The sequence below is a fragment of the Coregonus clupeaformis genome, chromosome 1 (genome assembly GCF_020615455.1).
Source record: "Coregonus clupeaformis isolate EN_2021a chromosome 1, ASM2061545v1, whole genome shotgun sequence".
In the NCBI taxonomy this organism is placed as follows: domain Eukaryota; kingdom Metazoa; phylum Chordata; class Actinopteri; order Salmoniformes; family Salmonidae; genus Coregonus; species Coregonus clupeaformis.
Window position 1 is genome coordinate 70,403,627 of NC_059192.1, and position 25,152 is coordinate 70,428,778.

At 45.1% G+C, this 25,152-nt stretch overlaps 1 protein-coding gene across 1 annotated transcript in view; it reads right to left on the minus strand.

The window, feature by feature from the left end:
- Positions 1-25,152, minus strand: part of LOC121569617 (BAH and coiled-coil domain-containing protein 1) — a 105,174-nt gene that overhangs the window by 48,442 nt on the left and 31,580 nt on the right. The window lies entirely within an intron of this gene.

A 25,152-nucleotide genomic window follows, 5' to 3' on the forward strand; every position in this document is an offset into this window, starting at 1 on the left:
TGTTCATTTTCATTGTTTGGGTGTATTTCTATGTTGGGGATTTCTGGTTGTTCATTTCTATGTTTGGGTTAATTGTTCTTTATTAGTCATATGACTCCCAATCGGAGGTAACGAGTGTCAGCTGTCGGCTCGTTATCTCTGATTGGGAGCCATATTTAAACTGTGTGTTTTCACATTGTATTTGTGGGTTTTTGTTTCCGTTTCAGTCGTGTCACTGAGGACTTCATGATCGTGGTTTATTGTTTTTGTGTTCGTGTGAAGTACAAATAAAGTATGTACGCTCAACCCGCTGCGCTTTGGTCTGCTCCTTTCTACGATCGTGACAGAAAAACCCACCATAAAAGGACCAAGCAGCGCGTCCAGGAGCAAAGGGTCTGGACATGGGAGGAACTGTTGGACGGTAAAGGGTCCTGGACTTGGGAGGAGATCCTGGATGGTATGGATCGCCGACCATGGAGCGAGACGGTGGAGAGGCGACGGCGAGAGGAGCAACGGCATCGGCAGGGCCATCGTCGGAAGGACGGGAGGCAACCCCCAAAAAATTTTTTTGGGGGGCACATGGCAGGCGGCTGGGCAGCAGGAGGCTGCCACAGGGAGAAAAGGAGAGAAGGCTAACGGAGTACGGGAGCCATTGGCGAGTAGAGGGAGGGAAGTGTTTGTGGCACGGCGTGAAAGACTGATGTGTGTTGCCAGTCCGGTCCGGCCCGTTCCTGATCCTCGGTTGAGGCCAGTGGTGTGTGTTCCCGGTGCGGACCGGCCTGTTCCTACTCCAAGCACCAGGTCCACGGTGTGCTACGCCAGCCCGGCCCGGCCTGTTCCGGCCACTCGCACCAGGGATGCGGTGCGCGTCGCCAGCCCAGCCCGGCCTGTTCCTGCTCCACGCACCAGGGATAGGGTGCGCTTCGCCAGCCCGGCCCGGCCTGTTCCGGCCACTCGCACCAGGGATACGGTGCGCGTCGCCAGCCCAGCCCGGCCTGTTCCTGCTCCACGCACCAGGGATACGGTGCGCTTCGCCAGCCCGGCCCGGCCTGTTCCGGCCACTCGCACCAGGGATACGGTGCGCGTCGCCAGCCCGGCCCGGTCTGTTCCTGCTCCACGCACCAGGGATACGGTGCGCTTCGCCAGCCCGGCCCGGCCTGTTCCGGCCACTCGCACCAGGGATACGGTGCGCGTCGCCAGCCCAGCCCGGCCTGTTCCTGCTCCACGCACCAGGGATACGGTGCGCTTCGCCAGCCCGGCCCGGCCTGTTCCGGCCACCCGCACCAGGGAAACGGTGCGCGTCGCCAGCCCAGCCCGGCCTGTTCCTGCTCTCCGCACTAGGCCTTATGTGCGTCCCCAGGGCCAAGCATGCCCTGTTGCTGCTTCCCGCACTAGCCCTGAGATGCGTGTCCTCAGCCCGGTACCTCCAGTTCCGGCACCACGCATCAGGCCTACGGTGCGTCCCCAGGGCCAAGCATGCCCTGTTGCTGCTTCCCGCACTAGCCCTGAGATGCGTGTCCTCAGCCCGGTACCTCCAGTTCCGGCACCACGCATCAGGCCTACGGTGCGTCCCCAGGGCCAAGCATGCCCTGTTGCTTCTCCCCGCACTAGCCCTGAGATGCGTGTCCTCAGCCCGGTACCTCCAGTTCCGGCACCACGCACCAGGCCTACGGTGCGCCTCAGACGGTCAGAGTCTGCCGTCTGCCCAACGGGGCCTGAACTGTCCGTCTGCCCAACGCCGTCTGAACTGCCCGTCTGCCCAACGGCGCCTGAACTGTCCGTCTGCCCAACGCCGTCTGAACTGCCCGTCTGCCCAACGGCGCCTTAACTGCCCGTCTGCCCAACGCCGTCTGAACTGTCCGTCTGCCCAACGCCGTCTGAACTGCCCGTCTGTACTGAGCCTGCAAAGCCGCCCGTCTGCCATGAGCCTTCAGAGCCGTCCGCCAGACCCGGAGCCGCTAGAGCTCTCCGCCAGACAGGATCAGCCAGAGCCTTCCGCCAGACAGGATCAGCCAGAGCCTTCCGCCAGACAGGATCAGCCAGAGCCTTCCGCCAGACAGGATCAGCCAGAGCCTTCCGCCAGACAGGATCAGCCAGAGCCTTCCGCCAGACAGGATCAGCCAGAGCCTTCTGCCAGACAGGATCAGCCAGAGCCTTCTGCCAGACAGGATCAGCCAGAGCCTTCCGCCAGCCAGGATCCGCCAGAGCCGTCCAGCCAGGATCCGCCAGAGCCGTCCAGCCAGGATCCGCCAGAGCCGTCCAGCCAGGATCCGCCAGAGCCAGCTAGTCAGGTACTGTCCCTTAGCCCGGTGCTGCCCCTTAGCCCGGTGCTGCCCCTTAGCCCGGTGCTGCCCCTTAGTCCGGTGCTGCCCCTTAGTCCGGTGCTGCCCCTTAGTCCGGTGCTGCCCCTTAGTCCGGTGCTGCCTCTAAGTCCGGTGCTGCTCCTTAGTCCGGTGCCGCCCCTTAATCCAGGTGGGTTTAGTCGGGGGGTGGTCATGTGGAGGGGGCTACGGAAGCGGATAGTGACTAAGGTGGGGTGGGGACCACGACCTGGGCCAGAGCCGCCACCATGGACAGACGCCCACCCAGACCCTCCCCTAGACTGTATGCTGGTGCGCCCGGAGGTCGCACCTTTAGGGGGGGGTACTGTGACACTCTGGCTCCATGGACGTTGAGATTTGAGCCAGGGTTGTTCATTTTCATTGTTTGGGTGTATTTCTATGTTGGGGATTTCTGGTTGTTCATTTCTATGTTTGGGTTAATTGTTCTTTATTAGTCATATGACTCCCAATCGGAGGTAACGAGTGTCAGCTGTCGGCTCGTTATCTCTGATTGGGAGCCATATTTAAACTGTGTGTTTTCACATTGTATTTGTGGGTTTTTGTTTCCGTTTCAGTCGTGTCACTGAGGACTTCATGATCGTGGTTTATTGTTTTTGTGTTCGTGTGAAGTACAAATAAAGTATGTACGCTCAACCCGCTGCGCTTTGGTCTGCTCCTTTCTACGATCGTGACATTACATTTACATTTTAGTCATTTAGCAGATGCTCTTATCCAGAGCGACTAGGGTTAAGTGCCTTGCTCAAGGGCACAGCGACATATTTTTCACCTAGTCGGCTCGGGGATTAGAACCAGCGACCTCTCGGTTACTGGCACATGTATGGGCTGGAAGTTGAGGCCTAAGCGTTGTTGTTCACTAGTTTACTCCAATTGGGGAAGGGGTAGTGGGGTTGGAAAGTAATGAAGGGAAATCTAATGTAAAAAAGGATATGTGTGTGTGTATGGATGTATGTACAGTTGAAGTCGGAAGTTTACATACACTTAGGTTGGAGTCATTAAAACTCGTTTTTCAACCACTCCACAAATGTCTTGTTAACAAGCTATAGTTTTGGCAAGTCGGTTAGGACATCTACTTTGTGCATGACACAAGTAATTTTTTCAACAATTGTTTACAGACAGATTATTTCACTTATAATTCACTGTATCACAATTCCAGTGGGTCAGAAGTTTATATACACTAAGTTGACTGTGCCTTTCAACAGCTTGGAAAATTCCAGAAAATGATGTCATGGCTTTAGAAGCTTCTGATAGGCTAATTGACATCATTTGAGTCAATTGGAGGTGTACCTGTGGATGTATTTCAAGGCCTACCTTCAAACTCAGTGCCTCTTTGCTTGACATCATGAGAAAATCAAAAGAAATCAGCCAAGACCTCAGAAAAATAATTGTAGACCTCCACAGTCTGGTTCATCCTTGGGAGCAATTTCCAAACGCCTGAAGGTACCACGTTCATATGTACAAACAATAGTACGCAAGTATAAATATAACAGTTTGCTGAAGACAAGCAGACTAAGGACATGGATTACTGGAACCATGTCCTGTGGTCTGATGAGACCAAGATAAACGTATTTGGTTCAGATGGTGTCAAGCGTGTGTGGCGGCAACCAGGTGAGGAGTACAAAGACAAGTGTGTCTTGCCTACAGTCAAGCATGGTGGTGGGAGTGTCATGGTCTGGGGCTGCATGAGTGCTGCCGGCACTGGGGAGCTACAGTTCATTGAGGGAACCATGAATGCCATCATGTACTGTGACATACTGAAGCAGAGCATGATCCCCTCCCTTCGGAGACTGGGCCGCAGGGCAGTATTCCAACATGATAACGACCCCAAACACACCTCCAATACAACCACTGCCTTGCTAAAGAAGCTGAGGGTAAAGGTGATGGACTGGCCAAGCATGTCTCCAGACCTAAACCCTATTGAGCATCTGTGGGGCATCCTCAAACGGAAGGTGGAGGAGTACAAGGTCTCTAACATCCACCAGCTCTGTGATGTCGTCATGGAGGAGTGGAAGAGGACTCCATTGGCAACCTGTGAAGCTCTGGTGAACTCCATGCCCAAGAGGGTTAAGGCAGTGCTGGAAAATGATGGTGGCCACACAAAATATTGACACTTTGGGCCCAATTTGGACATTTTCACTTAGGGGTGTACTCACTTTTGTTACCAGCGGTTTAGACATTAATGGCTGTGTGTTGAGTTATTTTGAGGGGACAGCAAATGTACACTGTTATACAAGCTGTACACTCACTACTTTACATTGTAGCAAAGTGTCATTTCTTCAGTGTTGTCACATGAAAAGACATACTCAAATATTTACAAAAATGTGAGGGGTGTACTCACTTTTGTGAGATACTGTATGTATGTGTGTGTGTGTGTGTGTGTGTGTGTGTGTGTGTGTGTGTGTGTGTGTGTGTGTGTGTGTGTGTGTGTGTGTGTGTTTTAATAACCTGTGAATCTAAATGGCAACAATTACCCAAAAGGCTCCATCGGCCATCTAGAGCCAATCACAAACAAATGGTGATAAACAGAGAGAGAGAGAGAGAGAGAGAGAGAGAGAGAGAGAGAGAGAGAGAGAGAGAGAGAGAGAGAGAGAGAGAGAGAGAGAGAGAGAGAGAGAGAGAGAGAGAGAGAGAATCTAAATGGCAACAATTACCCAAAAGGCTCCATCGGCCATCTAGAGGCAATCACAAATTTGACCCCAATAACTACTGTGGGATATGCGTCAACAGCAACCTTGGGAAAATCCTCTGCATTATCATTAACAGCAGACTAGTTCATTTCCTCAGTGAAAACAATGTACTGAGAAAATGTCAAATTGGCTTTTTCCCAAATGACCGTACGACAGACCACATATTCCCCTGCACGCCCTAATTGACAAACAAACAAACCAATATGAATTCGGAGGACAGAAATGATAAAATATTAAAGCATTAGACCTATCACTAAAAGCTTCAGTCATACAAAAGTTATACTTTAATCCGAACTGGTTCTCTAGCAAATTAGTAAGATTGTCTCACCCAATGTTCAAGAATGGCCATTTTCCCTTTATTCAGATTACAACCTCTCACTTTAAGTTATTTGAAAAGGAAATAATCTCCCAAATATCACTATTTCTAAAACAAGCCATAGAAAGTTGGTTGCAATTTCAATTTAATCCTCCAGAAACGACAGAACAAATAATGCATCAAATATTGTGTTTAACTCAAATATACTAATTGATAAAAAACCTTTTTTTGACAAAATGTTTAAAAAAGGTATAATCTTCGTAAATGATATTATCGGTAGGACTGGTGGAGTTATGTCGCACATGCAGCTAACAAAAACATATGGAAATGTCTGCTCTACCCAAAATTACAACCAAATAATTGCAGCATTACCGCAAAAATGGAAAAGGAAAGTGGAAGGGGGAAAAGTAAGGAACTTGTCTGTCGGCCTTGCATTAAAGAATATAATTGGTTAAAGAAAATTGTGATAAATAAAAAAGTATACCAGTTTCATTTAAGGACCAAAGGATTGACAGCCGTCCCATATAGATTGCAAAATAGTTAGGAAGAGATTTTTGACGTACCGATTCCATGGCATAGTGTTTATGAATTGATACGCAAAACGACGCCGGATTCAAAACTTAGAATTTTTCCATTTAAATTATTATATAAAATTCTTGCTACCAATAGAATGTTATTTATATGGGGGATACAATCTTCCCAGCTCTGCAGATTTTGCTGCAAAGAGACAGAATCATTAGATCATTTGTTTTGGTACTGTCCATTTGTAGCTTGTTTTTGGACACCGGTCCAGGAATGGCTAAAGGATTGCAATATTTACCTGGAGCTAACCCTGCAGATAGCACTACTGGGTGATCTGAAAAGTCATAGTCAATCGATCAATAATATAATAATACTTTTAGCAAAAATGTTTATTTTCAATTTACGATCTGTAGAAACAATGAGAATAGAAAGGTTCCGAACTTTTGTAAAACATCACAGTACAGTTGAAAAATATATGGCAAATAGAAATCCAATATGGATGGTGTTAAGAGATAGATGGGAGGTGTTGAATGGAGCTGAAGGATGGGACTAATAACAACAACTAATAACAACAACTCATTACAACAAGATAACTCATGTAAAGCATACTGTGTCCATAATAAGTATATAGGTTATAGGTTGAGAGCTTTTGTGAAAGAGCACAGTTAGAAAAATATGGCATATAGAAGCAAACCAGATGGACATCATGAAAATGATCGGAGGAAGTTCAGGAGTAAAAACAAACTAAATTTAATTATTGTAGAATTTGACTGTGTCCATAAAATATACAGTGGGGAAAAAAAGTATTTAGTCAGCCACCAATTGTGCAAGTTCTCCCACTTAAAAAGATGAGAGAGGCCTGTAATTTTCATCATAGGTACACGTCAACTATGACAGACAAAATGAGAAAAAAATATCCAGAAAATCACATTGTAGGATTTTTTATGAATTTATTTGCAAATGATGGTGGAAAATAAGTATTTGGTCAATAACAAAAGTTTCTCAATACTTTGTAATATACCCTTTGTTGGTAATGACACAGGTCAAACATTTTCTGTAAGTCTTCACAAGGTTTTCACACACTGTTGCTGGTATTTTGGCCCATTCCTCCATGCAGATCTCCTTTAGAGCAGTGATGTTTTGGGGCTGTCGCTGGGCAACACGGACTTTCAACTCCCTCCAATGATTTTCTATGGGGTTGAGATCTGGAGACTGGCTAGGCCACTCCAGGACCTTGAAATGCTTCTTACGAAGCCACTCCTTCGTTGCCCTGGCGTTGTGTTTGGGATCATTGTCATGCTGAAAGACCCAGCCACGTTTCATCTTCAATGCCCTTGCTGATGGAAGGAGGTTTTCACTCAAAATCTCACGATACATGGCCCCATTCATTCTTTCCTTTACATGGACCAGTCGTCCTTGTCCCTTTGCAGAAAAACAGCCCCAAAGCATGATGTCTCCACCCCCATGCTTCACAGTAGGTATGGTGTTCTTTGGATGCAACTCAGCATTCTTTGTCCTCCAAACACGACGAGTTGAGTTTTTACCAAAAAAGTTATATTTTGGTTTCATCTGACCATATGACATTCTCCCAATCCTCTTCTGGATCATCCAAATGCACTCTAGCAAACTTCAGACGGGCCTGGACATGTACTGGCTTAAGCAGGGGGACACGTCTGGCACTGCAGGATTTGAGTCCCTGGCGGCGTAGTGTGTTACTGATGGTAGGCTTTGTTACTTTGGTCCCAGCTCTCTGCAGGTCATTCACTAGGTCCCCCCGTGTGGTTCTGGGATTTCTGCTCACCGTTCTTGTGATCATTTTGACCCCACGGGGTGAGATCTTGCGTGGAGCCCCAGATCGAGGGAGATTATCAGTGGTCTTGTATGTCTTCCATTTCCTAATAATTGCTCCCACAGTTGATTTCTTCAAACCAAGCGGCTTACCTATTGCAGATTCAGTCTTCCTAGCCTGGTGCAGGTCTACAATTTTGTTTCTGGTGTCCTTTGACAGCTCTTTGGTCTTGGCCATAGTGGAGTTTGGAGTGTGACTGTTTGAGGTTGTGGACAGGTGTCTTTTATACTGATAACAAGTTCAAACAGGTGCCATTAATATAGGTAACGAGTGGAGGACAGAGGAGCCTCTTAAAGAAGAAGTTACAGGTCTGTGAGAGCCAGAAACCTTGCTTGTTTGTAGGTGACCAAATACTTATTTTCCACCATAATTTGCAAATAAATTCATTAAAAGTCCTACAATGTGATTTTCTGGATTTTTTTTCTCAATTTGTCTGTCATAGTTGACGTATATCTATGATGAAAATTACAGGCCTCTCTCATCTTTTTAAGTGGGAGAACTTGCACAATTGGTGGCTGACTAAATACTTTTTTCCCCCACTGTATATAGTATGTATGGGCTGGAAGTAGAGGCCTAAGCGTTGTTGTTCACTAGTTTACTCCAATTGGGGAAGGGGTAGTGGGGTTGGAAAGTAATGAAGGGAAATCTAATGTAAAAAAGGATATGTGTGTGTGTATGGATGTATGTACAGTTGAAGTCGGAAGTTTACATACACTTAGGTTGGAGTCATTAAAACTCGTTTTTCAACCACTCCACAAATGTCATGTTAACAAGCTATATTTTTGGGCAGTCGGTTAGGACATCTACTTTGTGCATGACACAAGCAATTTTTTCAACAATTGTTTACAGACAGATTATTTCACTTATAATTCACTGTATCACAATTCCAGTGGGTCAGAAGTTTATATACACTAAGTTGACTGTGCCTTTCAACAGCTTGGAAAATTCCAGAAAATGATGTCATGGCTTTAGAAGCTTCTGATAGGCTAATTGACATCATTTGAGTCAATTGGAGGTGTACCTGTGGATGTATTTCAAGGCCTACCTTCAAACTCAGTGCCTCTTTGCTTGACATCATGAGAAAATCAAAAGAAATCAGCCAAGACCTCAGAAAAATAATTGTAGACCTCCACAGTCTGGTTCATCCTTGGGAGCAATTTCCAAACGCCTGAAGGTACCACGTTCATATGTACAAACAATAGTACGCAAGTATAAACACCATGGGACCACGCAGCCGTTATACCGCTCAGGAAGGAGACGCGTTCTGTCTCCTAGAGATGAACGTACTTTGGTGCGAAAAGTGCAAATCTCTTTTTGGAGAAATGTCCTCTGGTTTGATTAAACAAAAATAGAACTGTTTGGCCATAATGACCATCGTTATGTTTGGAGGAAAAAGGGGGTCGCTTGCAAGCCGAAGAACACCATCCCAACCGTGAAGCACAGCGGTGAAATATATATATATTTTTTTATCATGCTGTGGGGTGCTTTGCTGCAGGAGGGACTGATGCACTTCACAAAATAGATGGCATCATGAGGAAGGAAAAGTATGTGGATATATTGAAGCAACGTCTCAAGACATCAATCAGGAAGTTAAAGCTTGGTCGCAAATGGGTCTTCCAAATGGACAATGACCCCAAGCATACTTGTGGCAAAATGGCTTAAGGACAACAAAGTCAAGGTATTGGAGTGGCCATCACAAAGCCCTGACCTCAATCCTATAGAAAATGTGTGGGCAGAACTGAAAAAGCGTACAAACCTGACTCAGTTACACCAGCTCTGTCAGGAGGAATGGGCCAAAATTCATTCAACTTATTGTGGGAAGCTTGTGAAAGGCTTCCTGAGACGTTTATTTTTAAATTTGAAAGGCAACGCTACCAAATACTAATTGAGTGTATGTAAACTTCTGACCCTCTGGGAATGTGATGAAAGAATTAAAAGCTGAAATAAATAATTCTCTCTACTATTATTCTGACATTTCACATTCTTAAAATAAAGTGGTGATCCTAACTGACCTAAGACATGGAATCTTTACTAGGATTAAATGTCATGAATTGTGAAAAACTGAGTTGAAATGTATTTGTTTAAGGTGTATGTAAACTTCCGACTTCAACTGTATATATGTATGTATGTATATATATATGTGTGTATGTATGTGTATATGTGTATGTGTATGTTTGTATATATATATATATATATATATATATATATATATATATATTTGCGAGAGAAAAAACATATGGGGGATTGGAAGTGATGCAGACAATTACATTGATGGAAGTTACAATCTATCTGAAATATTAAAGCTGATCTACCCCCTAAAAAATTAAATAAAATAAAAAACATCAACAAAAAAACAAAACAAACAAACAAACAAACCAAAACAAAGGCAAAGTCTTCTCATGCTTTGATGACTTCAAAAAAGCTTTTGACTCAATTTGGCATGAGGGTATGCTATACAAATTGATGGAAAGTGGTGTTGGGGGAAAAACATACGACATTATAAAATCCATGTACACAAACAACAATTGTGCAGTTAAAATTGGCAAAAAACACACACATTTCTTTCCACAGGGCTGTGGGGTGACAGGGATGCAGTTTAAGCACCACCCTCCTCAACATATATGTCAACGAATTGGTGAGGAAACTAGAACAGTCTGCAGCACCCGGCCTCACTCTACTAGAATCTGAAGTCAAATGTCTACTGTTTGCTGATGATCTGGTGCTTCTGTCACCAACCAAGGAGGGCCTACAGCAGCACCTATATCTTCTGCACAGATTCTGTCAGACCTGGGCCCTGACAGTAAACCTCAGTAAGACAAAAATAATGGTGTTCCAAAAAAGGACTAGTTGCCAGGACCACAAATACAAATTCCATCTAGACACCGTTGCCCTAGAGCTATCTGAGAGACAAGGCAAGAAGGGCCTTCTAAGCCATCAAAAGGAACATAACATTTGACATACCAATTAGGGTCTGGCTAAAAATACTTGAATCCGTTATAGAACCCATTGCCCTTTATGGTTGTGAGGTCTGGGGTCCGCTCACCAACCAAGAATTCACAAAATGGGACAAACACCAAATTGAGACACTGCATGCAAAATTGAATTCTGCAAAAATATCCATAGTGTACAACAAAAAACACAAAATAATGCATGCAGAGCAGAATTAGGCCGATACCTGCTAATTATCAAAATCCAGAAAAGAGCCGTTAAATTCTACAACCACCTAAAAGGAAGCGATTCCCAAACCTTCAATAACAAAGCCATCCCCTACAGAGAGATGTCCTTGGAGAAGAGTCCCCTACAGTGGGGAAAAAATGATTTATTCAGCCACCAATTGTGCAAGTTCTCCCACTTAAAAAGATGAGAGAGGCCTGTAATTTTCATCATAGGTACACGTCAACTATGACAGACAAAATGAGGAAAAAAAATCCAGAAAATCACATTGTAGGATTTTTAATGAATTTATTTGCAAATTATGGTGGAAAATAAGTATTTGGTCAATAACAAAAGTTTCTCAATACATTGTCATATACCCTTTGTTGGCAATGACACAGGTCAAACGTTTTCTGTAAGTCTTCACAAGGTTTTCACACACTGTTGCTGGTATTTTGGCCCATTCCTCCATGCAGATCTCCTCTAGCGCAGTGATGTTTTGGGGCTGTCGCTGGGCAACACGGACTTTCAACTCCCTCCAAAGATTTTCTATGGGGTTGAGATCTGGAGACTGGCTAGGACACTCCAGGACCTTGAAATGCTTCTTACGAAGCCACTCCTTCGTTGCCCGGGCGGTGTGTTTGGGATCATTGTCATGCTGAAAGACTCAGTCACGTTTCATCTTCAATGCCCTTGCTGATGGAAGGAGGTTTTCACTCAAAATCTCACAATACATGGCCCCATTCATTCTTTCCTTTACACGGATCAGTCGTCCTGGTCCCTTTGCAGAAAAACAGCCCCAAAGCATGATGTTTCCACCCCCATGCTTCACAGTAGGTATGGTGTTCTTTGGATGCAACTCAGCATTCTTTGTCCTCCAAACACGACGAGTTGAGTTTTTACCAAAAAGTTCTATTTTGGTTTCATCTGACCATATGACATTCTCCCAATCCTCTTCTGGATCATCCAAATGCACTCTAGCAAACTTCAGACAGGCCTGGACATGTACTGGCTTAAGCAGGGGGACACGTCTGGCACTGCAGGATTTGAGTCCCTGGCGGCGTAGTGTGTTACTGATGGTAGGCTTTGTTACTTTGGTCCCAGCTCTCTGCAGGTCATTCACTAGGTCCCCCCGTGTGGTTCTGGGATTTTTGCTCACCGTTCTTGTGATCATTTTGACCCCACGGGGTGAGATCTTGCGTGGAGCCCCAGATCGAGGGAGATTATTAGTGGTCTTGTATGTCTTCCATTTCCTAATAATTGCTCCCACAGTTGATTTCTTCAAACCAAGCTGCTTACCTATTGCAGATTCAGTCTTCCCAGCCTGGTGCAGGTCTACAATTTTGTTTCTGGTGTCCTTTGACAGCTCTTTGGTCTTGGCCATAGCGGAGTTTGGAGTGTGTCTGTTTGAGGTTGTGGACAGGTGTCTTTTATCCTGATAACAAGTTCAAACAGGTGCCATTAATACAGGTAACGAGTGGAGGACAGAGGAGCCTCTTAAAGAAGAAGTTACAGGTCTGTGAGAGCCAGAAATCTTGCTTGTTTGTAGGTGACCAAATACTTATTTTCCACCATAATTTGCAAATAAATTCATTAAAAATCCTACAATGTGATTTTCTGGATTATTTTTTCTCAATTTGTCTGTCATAGTTGACATGTACCTATGATGAAAATTACAGGCCTCTCTCATCTTTTTAAGTGGGAGAACTTGCACAATTGGTGGCTGACTAAATACTTTTTTCCCCACTGTAAGTGTGCTGGTCCTGGGGCTCTGTTCACAAACACAAACAGACCCCACAGAGCCCCAGGACAGCAACACAATTAGACCCAACCAAATCATGAGTAAACAAAAAGAGAATTACTTGACACATTGGAAAAAAACAGAGCAAACTAGAATGCTATTTGGCCCTAAACAGAGAGTACACAGTGGCAGAATACCTGACCACTGTGACTGACCCAAAATTAAGGAATTCTTTGACTATGTACAGACTCAGTGAGCATAGCCTTGCTATTGAGAAAGGCCGCCTTTGGCAGACCTGCCTCTCAAGAGAGGACAGGGTATGTGTACACCGCCCACAAAATGAGGTGGAAACTGAGCTGCACTTCCTAACCTCCTGCCAAATGTATGACCATATTAGAGACACATATTTCCCTCAGATTACACAGATCTGCAAATTCGACAACAAACCTAATTTTGATAAACTCCCTTATCTACTGGGTGAAATACCACAGTAGGAAAAATGTATGCACTCACTAAAAACTGTAAGTCGTTCTGGATAAGAGCGTCTGCTAAATGACTCAAATGTAAATGTAAAAATGTGCCATCACAGCAGCAAGATTTGTGACCTGTTGCCACAAGAAAAGGGCAACCAGTGAAGAACAAACACCATTGTAAATACAACCCATATTTATGTTCATTTATTTTCCCATTTATAAAAATAAATAATAATATGCCATTTAGCAGACGCTTTTATCCAAAGCGACTTACAGTCATGCGTGCATACATTTTTGTGTATGGGTGGTCCCGGGGATTGAACCCACTACCTTGGCGTTACAAGCGCCGTGCTCTACCAGCTGAGCTACAGAGGACCACATGTACGCCATTTGTACTTTAACTATTTGCACATTGTTACAACACCGTATATATACATAATATGACATTTGAAATGTCTTTATTCTTTTGGAACTTCTGAGTGTAATGTTTACTGTTAATATTTATTGTTTATTTCACTTTTGTTTACTATCTACTTCACTTGCTTTGGCAATGTTAACATACGATTCCCATGCCAATAAAGCCCTTAAATTGAATTGAAATGATTTGAGAGCGAGAGAGAGAGAGAGAGAGAGAGAGAGAGAGAGAGAGAGAGAGAGAGAGAGAGAGAGAGAGAGAGAGAGAGAGAGAGAGAGAGAGAGAGAGAGAGAGAGAGAGAGAGAGAGAGAGAGAGAGAGAGAGACAATGAGAGAGACAATGAGAGAGAGAGAAAGATGGGGGAAGAGAGAGTGGGGGAGAATGAGAGAGAGAGATGGAGACATGGTACCTGCCAGAACAGTTTGAGACCTCTGTCAATAAAAACTATAATCTGTGGGGACAAGGACAGGTGTTTGACTTAGAGTTTGTGTGTGCGAGCACGGTGTTTGACTGAGAGTTTGTGTGTGCGAGCACGGTGTTTGACTGAGAGTTTGTGTGTGCGAGCATGGTGTTTGACTGAGAGTGTGTGTGTGCGAGCATGTGTGTATGTAGTGTCCAGGCTCTCCTCGCTGTGCTCCACTCTCTGGACAGGGGCCAGCTGGCAGTCTGCCTACTGAGGCTCCCTGGCTTGGATTCTTCAAAACAATCACACTTCGAAGGTTTGCCACAGAGAGATTTGCTCTCTTTTCTCTCTCTCTCTCTCTCTCTCTCTCTCTCTCTCTCTCTCTCTCTCTCTCTCTCTCTCCCTCTCCCTCTCTCTCCCTCTCTCTCCCTCTCTCTCTCTCTCTCTCTCTCTCTCCCTCTCCCTCTCCCTTTTTCACCCCTCCCTCTCTTCCTCTCAAATTCAAATTCAAATTCGAGCTGCTTTATTGGCATGAAAAACGTTGTGTCAATATTGCCAAAGCAACAACGTACAGCTGAATTCTGAAGTTTATATACACCTTAGCCAAATACATTTCAACTCAGTTTTTCACAATTACTGACATTTAATCCTAGTAAAACCTCCCTGTCTTAGGTCAGTTAGGATCACCACTTTATTTTAAGAATGTGAAATGTCAGAATAATAGTAGTGAGAATGATTTATTTCAGCTTATATTTATTTCATCACATTCCCAGTGGGTCAGAAGTTTACATACACTCAATTAGTATTTGGTAGCATTTCCTTTAAATTGTTTAACTTGGGTCAAACGTTTCGGGTAACCTTCCACAAGCTTCCCACAATAAGTTGGGTGAATTTTGGCCCATTCCTCCTGACAGAGCTGGTATAACTGAGTCAGGTTTATAGGCCTCCTTGCTCACACACGCTTTTTCAGTTCTGCCCACAAATGTTCTATTGAGTTGAGGTCAGGGCTTTGTGATGGCCACTCCAATACCTTGACTTTGTGGTCCTTAAGCCATTTTGCCACAACTTTGGAAGTATGCCTAGGGTCATTGTCCATTTGGAAGACCCATTTGCGACCAAGCTTTAACTTCCTGACTGATGTCTTGAGATGTTGCTTCAATATATCCACATAATATTCCTTCCTCATGATGCCATCTATTTTGTGAAGTGCACCAGTCCCTCCTGCAGCAAAGCACCCCCACAGCATGATAAAAAAAATATATATATTTCACCTTTATTTGACCAGGTAAACCAGTTGAGAACAAGTTCTCATTTACAACTGCGACCTGGCCAAGATAAAGCAAAGCAGTGCGATAAAAACAACAACAACACAGAGTTACATATGGAATAAACAAAACGTACAGTCAATAACACAATAGAAAATCTATATACAGTGTGTGCAAATGTAGTAAGTTATGGAGGTAAGGCAATAAGTAGGACATAGTGCAAAATAATTACAATTTAGTATTAACACTGGAATGATAGATGTGCAGAAGATGATGTGCAAATAGAGATACTGGGGTGCAAATGAGAAAAATAAATAACAATATGGGGATGAGGTAGTTGGGTGGGCTAATTACAGATGGGCTGTGTACAGGTGCAGTGATCGGTAAGCTGCTCTGACAACTGATGCTTAAAGTTAGTGAGGGAGATAAGAGTCTCCAGCTTCAGACATTTTTGCAGTTCGTTCCAGTCATTGGCAGCAGAGAACTGGAAGGAATGGAGGCCAAAGGAGGTGTTGGCTTTGGGGATGACCAGTGAGATATACCTGCTGGAGTGCATACTACGGGTGGCTGTTGCTATGGTGACCAATGAGCTAAGATAAGGCGGGGATTTGCCTAGCAGTGATTTATAGATGACCTGGAGCCAGTGGGTTTGGCGACGAATATGTAGTGAGTGCCAGCCAACGAGAGCGTACAGGTCACAATGGTGGGTAGTATATGGGGCTTTGGTGACAAAGCGGATGGCACTGTGATAGACTACATCCAATTTGCTGAGTAGAGTGTTGGAGGCTATTTTGTAAATGACATCGCCGAAGTCAAGGATCGGTAGTATAGTCAGTTTTACGAGGGCATGTTTGGCAGCATGAGTGAAGGAGGCTTTGTTGCGAAATAGGAAGCCGATTATAGATTTAACTTTGGATTGGAGATGCTTAATGTGAGTCTGGAAGGAGAGTTTACGGTCTAACCAGACACCTAGGTATTTGTAGTTGTCCACATACTTTAGGTCAGACCCGTCGAGAGTAGTGATTCTAGTCGGGCGGGCGGGTGCAAGCAGCGTACGATTGAAGAGCATGCATTTAGTTTTACTAGCGTTTAAGAGCAGTTGGAGGCTACGGAAGGAGTGTTGTATGGCATTGAAGCTCGTTTGGAGGTTTGTTAACACAGTGTCCAATGAAGGGCCAGATGTAGATGGTGTCGTCTGCGTAGAGGTGGATCTGAGAGTCACCAGCAGCAAGAGCAATATCATTGATATACACAGAGAATAGAATCGGCCCGAGAATTGAACCCTGTGGCACCCCCATAGAGACTGCCAGAGGTCCAGACAACAGGCCCTCCAATTTGACACATTGAACTCTATCTGAGAAGTAGTTGGTTAACCAGGCGAGGCAGTCATTTGAGAAACCAAGGCTATTTAGTCTGCCAATAAGAATGCTGTGATTGACGGAGTCGAAAGCCTTGGCCAGGTCGATGAAGATGGCTGCACAGTACTGTCTTTTATCGATCGCGGTTATAATAACGTTGCTGCCACCCCCGTGCTTCACGGTTGGGATGGTGTTCTTCGGCTTGCAAGCCTTCCCCTTTTTCCTCCAAACATAACGATGGTCATTATGGCCAAACAGTTCTATTTTTCTTTCATCAGACCAGAGGACATTTCTCCAAAAAGTACGATATTTGTCCCAATGTGCAGTTGCAAACCGTAGTCTGGCTTTTTTATGGCGGTTTTGGAGCAGTGGCTTCTTCCTTGCTGAGCGGCCTTTCAGGCTATGTCGATATAGGACTCATTTTACTGTGGATATTGTAACGCCCTGGCTCTGGGGACTCTTTAATGTTGAGCCAGGGTGTTAGTTTCTATGTTTAGTTTTCTATGTTTATGTTCTAGATCGTGTGGATCTATGTTGGCCAGGGTGGTTCCCAATCAGGCCAGGGTGGTTCCCAATCAGAGGCAGCGTGTTCAGGAGCAGACACCGGGAAAGGAACTGGAGAAGTTGGCGATGTCCCAGGTGGGCGAATGGTGGTCTTGGGAGGACATGTTCGCGGGCAAAGGGCCATGGGCAAAAGTTAAAGCCCTGGCGAGAGAGGAGGTACGGCGCCAACCGTGCCGTCGTCGGACAGGCGAGAGGCAACCCCAAGAAATGTTTTTGGGGGGGCACACGGCATGGACGACGGGGCTACTGGAGGCAGCTACAGGGCGAGTTTGTGGACTAGGAGAGGAGGCCACCAGGTTACGGGGGCCATTGGTCATGATGGGGAAGGAGAGTGTAGAGGCACGGCGAGAGGTACTGGGGTGTGTTACCAGTCCGGTCCGGCCCGTTCCTGTCCCCCGCACAAGGCCAGTGGTGTGTGTTCCCAGTACGGTCCAGCCTGTTCCTGTCCCTCGCACCAAGCCTGTGGTGCGCGTCGCCAGCCCGGTCCGGCCTGTTCCTGTCCCTCGCACCAAGCCTGTGGTGCGTGTCGCCAGCCCGGTCCGGCCTGTTCCTGTCCCTCGCACCAAGCCTGTGGTGCGCGTCGACAGCCCGGTCCGGCCTGTTCCTGTCCCTCGCACCAAGGCTGTGGTGCGCGTTGCCAGCCCAGTCCGGGCTGTTCCTGCTCCCCGCACCAAGCCTGTGGAGCGTGTCGCCAGCCCGGTCCGGCCTGTTCCTGCTCCCCGCACCAAGCCAGTGGTGCGCGTCGTCAGCCCGGTCCGGCCCGTTCCTGCTCCCCGCACCAAGCCTGTGGTGCGCGTCGCCAGCCTCGGCCCGGCCTGTTCCTGCCCCTCGCACCAAGCCTGTGGTGCGCGTCGCCAGCCCGGTCCGGCCTGTTCCTGCTCCCGGCACCAAGCCAGTTGTGCGCGTCGCCAGCCCGGCCCGGCCTGTTCCTGCCCCTCGCACCAAGCCTGTGGTGCGCGTCACCAGCCCGGTCCGGCCTGTTCCTGCTCCCCGCACCAAGCCTGTGGTGCGCGTCGCCAGCCCGGCCTGGCCCGTTCCTGCTCCCCACACCAAGCCAGTGGTGCGCGTCGTCAGCCCGGTCCGGCCCGTTCCTGCTCCCCGCACCAAGCCTGTGGTGCGCGTCGCCAGCCCGGTCCGGCCTGTACCTGCTCCCCGCACCAAGCCAGTGGTGCGCGTCGCCAGCCCGGTTCGGCCTGTTCCTGCTCCCCGCACCAAGCCAGTGGTGCGCGTCGTCAGCCCGGTCCGGCCCATTCCTGCTCCCCGCACCAAGCCAGTGCTGCGCGTCGTCAGCACGGTCCGGCCCGTTCCCGCTCCCCGCAACAAGTCAGTGGTGCGCGTCGTCAGTCCGGCACGGTCCGTGCCTGTTCCACCTGTGCCTGGTCCGGCACCGGTCAGCTGCTCCACGCCGGAGCCAGAGCAATCCGCTCCACCGGTGTTCAGTCCAGCTCCGGCCAGCAGGGCCAGACCACGAGGGCGAGAGAGAGAGTGGTGGTCGCGCCCGGAGCCGGATCCGCCTCCGAGGTGGAATGCCCACCCGGCCCCTTCCCTGTGGTGTTTGGTTGGCGCGGTCGCAGTCCGAGCCTTTGGGGGGTACTGTAACGCCCTGGCTCTGGGGACTCTTTAATGTTGAGCCAGGGTGTTAGTTTCTAGGTTTAGTTTTCTAGGTTTATGTTCTAGATCGTGTGGATCTATGTTGGCCAGGGTGGTTCCCAATCAGAGGCAGCTGATTCTCGTTGTCTCTGATTGGGAACCATACTTAGGCAGCCTGTTTGGCACAGTTAATTGTGGGATCTTGTTCTGTATAGGTTTGTTTTGGTGTAGAACTTTTAGACTTCACGTATCGTTTTGTTGTTTTGTTGTGGATGTAATGTACTCATTATAAGATGTACGCCTATCATGCTGCGCCTTGGTCCGGTTCTTACAACGATCGTGACAGATATAGATACTTTTGTACCTGTTTCCTCCAGCATCTTCACAAGGTCCTTTGCTGTTGTTCTGGGATTGATTTGCACTTTTCGCACCAATGTACGTTCATCTCTAGGTATGACGGCTGCGTGGTCCCATGGTGTTTATACTTGCGTACTATTGTTTGTACAGATGAACGTGGTACCTTCAGGAGTTTGGAAATTGCTCCCAATGATGAACCAGACTTGTGGAGGTCTACAGTTATTTTTCTGAGTTCTTGGCTGATTTCTTTTGATTTTCCCATTATGTCAAGCAAAGAGGCACTGAGTTTGAAGGTAGGCCTTGAAATACATCCACAGGTACACCTCCAATTGACTCAAATGATGTCAATTAGCCTATCAGAAGCTTCTAAAGCCATTACATCATTTTCTGGAATTTTCCAAGCTGTTTAAAGTCAACTTAGTGTATGTAAACTTCTGACCCACTGGAATTGTGATACAGTGAATTATAAGTGAAATAATCTGTCTGTAAACAATTGTTGGAAAAATGACTTGTGTCATGCACAAAGTAGATGTCCTAACCGACTTGCCAAAACTATAGTTTGTTAACAGGAAATGTGTGGAGTGGTTGAAAAACGAGTTTTAATGACTCCAACGTAAGTGTATGTAAACTTCTGACTTACATTTACATTTACATTTACGTCATTTAGCAGACGCTCTTATCCAGAGCGACTTACAAATTGGTGCATTCACCTTATAGCCAGTGGGGGGGGGTTTGGGGGGTAAGGGGGGGTTAGAAGGATTACTTTATCCTATCCCAGGTGTTCCTTAAAGAGGTGGGGTTTCAAATGTCTCCGGAAGGTGGTGAGTGACTCCGCAGTCCTGGCGTCGTGAGGGAGTTTGTTCCACCAGCAGAGCTCTCCTATTGGCTTACACAGGACTCAGAGAGTGATTGACCGCTAGAGGGGCCAGTCAAAGCGGAGGTCTCTCCGGGTCCCGCCCCCTTCAGGGGTCATCGCCACGGTTACGCGTCATCGCCACCACAGAGCAGGAGGAGGGCCTTACGGTAGTCACCAGAGGTATCACCCTGTATAGCAGACTTCAACTGTATACAATATACATTGTAATAAAATAATAAAGAATAACAAATAATAATATAAAATGGTAGTAAATAATAATAATAATAATAATAATAATAATAATAATAATAATAAATAAATAAAAAAGAACAACAATAAAATGTTAACAGTCAAATAGACTAAATAGACTAAACATGGAAAATGAAACTATAACTAATTTATAACTAACTGTCATCCTCACCATTACATCAGTACTACAACTACCATCATCATTATCACTACTACTACCACCACCTTCATTAAACTGCTATCATTACCATTACCTCTACTACCCGTACGACTACCATTTAGAATAATAATCACAACAATAATAATAATAATAATAATAATTATTATTATTACTCTCTCTCTCTTTCTATCTGTCTTTCTCCCCTCCCCCTCTCTCTCTTGCTCCCTCTCTCTCTCTCCCTTTTCTCCCCTCCCTCTCTTCCGCTCTCTTCCCCCCTCTCTCTCTCTATCTCTCTTTTTCTCCCCTCCCTCTCTTCCTCTCTCTGTCTTTTTCTCCTCTCCCCTCTATCTTATCTCTCTCTCTCTCTCTCTCTCTCTCTCTCTCTCTCTCTCTCTCTCTCTCTCTCTCTCTCTCTCTCTCTCTCTCAATTCAATTCAATTTCAATTTAAGGGCTTTATTGGCATGGGAAACGTGTGTTAACATTGCCAAAGCAAGTGAAGTAGATAGTAAACAAAAGTGAAATAAACAATAAATATTAACAGTAAACATTACACTCAGAAGTTTCAAAAGAATAAAGACATTTCATATATATTATGTATATATACAGTGTTGTAACAATGTGCAAATAGTTAAAGTACAAATGGGAAAATAAATAAACATAAATATGGGTTGTATTTACAATGGTGTTTGTTCTTCACTGGTTGCCCTCTCTCTCTCTCTCTCTCTCTCTCTCTTCCCCTCTCTCTCTCTCTCTCTCCCCTCCCTCTCTTCCCCTCTCTCTCTCTCTCTCTCTCTCTCTCTCTCTCTCCCCCCCTCTCTCTGTCTTTTTCTCCTCTCTCTCTCTCTTTTTCTCCCCTCCCTCTCTCTTCCTCTCTCTCTCTGTCTCCCTTTTTATCCCCCCCACCCTCTCTCTCTCTCTCTCTCTCTCTCTCTCTCTTTGAGTGATGTCTTGAGGCTGTATGGGGTTGGTTTGGGTTAGTGAACTGAGCCTCAGAACCAGCTGGCTGAGGGGACTCTTCTCTTGTTTCATCTCTTGACATAGTAGAGCTGTGTGATGGAATGTTTTGGGGTCACTTGTCTTTAGATGGTTGTAAAATTTGATGGCTCTTTTATCTATTCGAATAACATTTACATTTTAGTCATTTAGCAGACGCTCTTATCCAGAGCGACTTACAGTTAGTGAGTGCATACATTTTTTTTTTGTTCATACTGGCCCTCCGTGGGAAACGAACCCACAACCCTGGCGTTGCAAGCGCCATGCTCTACCAACTGAGCTACACTGGGACCTAAGGAGGGGGTATTGGCCCAATTATGCTCTACATGCGTTATTTGGAGTTTTTCTTTGCACTTGCAGTACAGTCTTGCAAAACTCTGCATGCAGTATTTCGATTGGATGTTTGTTCCATTTGGTAAATTCATTATTAGAGAGCGGACCCCATACTTCGCTGACATATAGAGCAATTGGTTCTATAACTGATTGGAAAATGTTTTGCCAGATTGTAATTGGAATTTCGATTTTAATGTTCCTTTTAATGGCATAGAATGATCTTCTTGCTTTGTCTCTCAGCTCATTCAGAGCTATGTGAAAGCTACCTGTTGCTGATATTTAGTCCTAGATAAGTGTTGTTTTTGGTGTGTTCTAATAGAACTGTGTCCAAATATAATTTATTTTTGTCATCCTGATTTCCAGACCTTTTTTGGAATATCCTTATATTAGTTTTTTTTAGGTTAACGGTCAGAGCCCAGGTCTGGCAGAACCTGTGCAGATGATCTAGATGCTGCTGTAACTCCTCCCTATCAAATCAAATCGAATCAAATTGTATTTGCCACATGCGCCAAATACAACATGTGTAGAACTTACAGTGAAATGCTTACTTACAAGCCCTTAACCAACAATGCAGTTTTTAAGAAAAAAAATTGTGTTAAGTAAAAAATAGATAAGTAAAAAAAAAATAGCAAATAGTCTGGGTAGCCATGATTAGCTATTCAGGAGTCTTATGGCTTGGGGGTAGAAGCTGTTAAGAAGCCTAGTGGGTAGCACCAGGTGATATGCGTACATCAGACACTTGATTTCAGTGGGTGAGACCAGGTGCTGCAGATTCTTCTAATGTTTTTGCCAATTAATTAATGTAGATGTTAAATAGTGTTGGACTTATTGGGCAGCCCTGTTTCACTCCACGTCCCTGAGAGAAGAAGTCTGTTTGCTTGTTGCCGATTTCAACCACACATTTGTTTTTAGTGTACATTGATTTAATAACATCATATGTTTTCCCTACAATACCACTTTCTATTAGTTTATTTATAAAAGTCCTTTGTGCCAAATTGAATGAAATGCTTTCTTGATGTCTACAAAACACGAGTAGATTTTACCTTTGTTTTGGTTTACTTGTTTGTCAATTAAAGTGTGGAGGGTGTAAATGTGGTCAGTTGTACGATACTTTAAAAAAAGTTGCTTTCATCAAGGAATTTATGTAGTCTGCTGTTTATGATACTGCAGAGAATTTTCCCCAAGTTGCTGTTAACGCAAATTCCTCTGTAATTATTTGGGTCAAATCTGTCTATATTTTTATAGGTTGGTGTGATCAATCCTTGGTTCCAAATATCGGGGAAAATACCTGCAGTGAGGATAATGTTGAAGAGTTTGAGTATAGCCACTTTGAATTTGTGATCTGTATATTTGATCATTTCATTTAAAATACCATCAGCACCACAGGCTTTTTGTTTTTTTCCCCAATAATTATTCTTCTGTAATTGGGGTATCCACAGGATTCTGATACTTTGACTGCTGATTCAAGGATATGTAATTTATCTTGTATATCTTTTTGTTCTGGGCTCTTTGTTATATTGCTGTAGAGTTTTGCAAAGTGATTTCTCCACAGATCCCCATTTTGGATAGCTAATTCCTCATGATTAGGTTTGTTTAATTTATTCAAATTCTCCCAGAAGTGGTTTGATTCTATGGATTCCTGAATTACATCCAGCTAATTTCTAATGTGCTGTTCCTATTTTGTTCTTAGGGTGTGTTTGTATTGCTTCAGTGTTTCCCTATATTGAAGGAGTATGTTTTTGTTGTCTGGGTCTCTGTGTTTTTGATTAGATGTATTTCTCAATGACTTAGACTTCTGCAATCATTATCAAACCATTTTTCATTATCTTTACTTTTGGTTTGCTCTTATGTTTCGTTAGATTAGACAAGGAGGCTAATTTGTCAAATATAAAGTTTATGCTCCAAACTGCCAAATTTACACATTCATTGCTGTAGTAGAATGTTAAGGCTAAAAAGTTGTCCAGGAGAGATTGTATTTTCTGGCTACTAATTGCTTTTTGGTAGATTTCTGTACTGTTTGCACTCCATCTATAGTCCTGTTTAGTACCATGCAATTTATTGGGCCGTGATGCTTCATGGTTGGGTTCCGCTCTTCTCAGATACATTGTGATTTTACTGTGGTCTGAGAGAGGTGTTAGTGGGCTGACTGTGAAGGCTCTGAGAGACTCTGGGTTGAGGTCAGTGATAAAGAAGTCTACAGTACTGCTGCCAAGGGATGAGCTGTAGGTGTACCTACCAAAAGAGTCCCATCTTAGCCTACCATTGACTATGTAGAGACCCAGTGTTCGACAGAGCTTCAGGAGCTGTACTCCATTTTTGTTTTTCACTTTGTCATAGTTGTTTCTCGGGGGGGGGTATGTGGGGAGGGAAAGGTTGTTGCTTCCCGGTAGGTGTTTGTCCCCATGACTGTTAATAGTGTCTAGTTCTTCTGCTGTTCTAGCATTCAGGTCTCCACAGACCAGTACGTTGCCTTGGGCCTGAAAGTGACTAATCTCCCCCTCTAGAATGGAGAAACTCTCTTCATTGAAGTAGGGTGACTCTGAGGGGGGAATGTATGTGACACAGAGGAAGACACTTTTATCTGTTAAGATAGCCTCCTTGTTGATTTTTAACCAGATAAAGAATTCTCCTGTTTTGATCAATTCGATTGAATGAGTTAGTTCAGATTTATACCATATTAGCATTCCCCCTGAGTCTCTGCCCTGTGTGATTTCTTTTAATTTGGTGGATGGTACAATTATCTCCCTATAACCTAGTGGACAGCCAGTGGAAACACCACCTCTGCACCATGTTTCCTGTAGTACTACTGTACATTATCAACATCATCAATTTATTTCAGGAAGTCTGGGTTTCTGCTCTTTAGCCCAAAAGCAGAGGACTTCAATCATTGTAAATTCCAACATGCAACGTAAAAAGATTTCATAACAGTTTTTTCTTTACCTTCAAAATGAGATAGACACTCACAATCCAACAATAACTATTCAAATATGATTTTTCAATTAACGTAACTCTTATTATGCAAATGTGATTTGTTTATAATTTAAGATAGAATTTGTGTCATGACCCTCGGCCTATCACGTGAGCATAGTAGACTCAGTCATTCTCCCTCTCTTTCTATATTTCTCTCTCGCTGTCTGGCGCTCACATTTAAACCCTCCCTCGTTTTATGAATTCAAACTGCACAAACTGCACAAACTGCACAAACACACACACACACACATAAACACAGACACACACACCTGACTAGGTAGATAACTGAAACAACCTCTCTTTCTGACCGCAGACGGTTAACAGCCAAAAGAAGACATGGTGCACCTGTCGAAAAGCCAACTAGCTCTCACAGTCTCCTGCCAGACAACTCACTGTGGCCCTTAGTGGCCGGTTTCAACATCATCTCCCGACGTCCTCAGACATAGATGGACGTCGAATACTGACTTGTATCACGGGTGACCTGGCTGCCATCCTTGATAAAGATGAGCAATAATGACCAGCTAGAGCCTAGGGCGTTGTGGACAGGAATGCCGGATGGGCGTAAGCATCTGCCTCTGA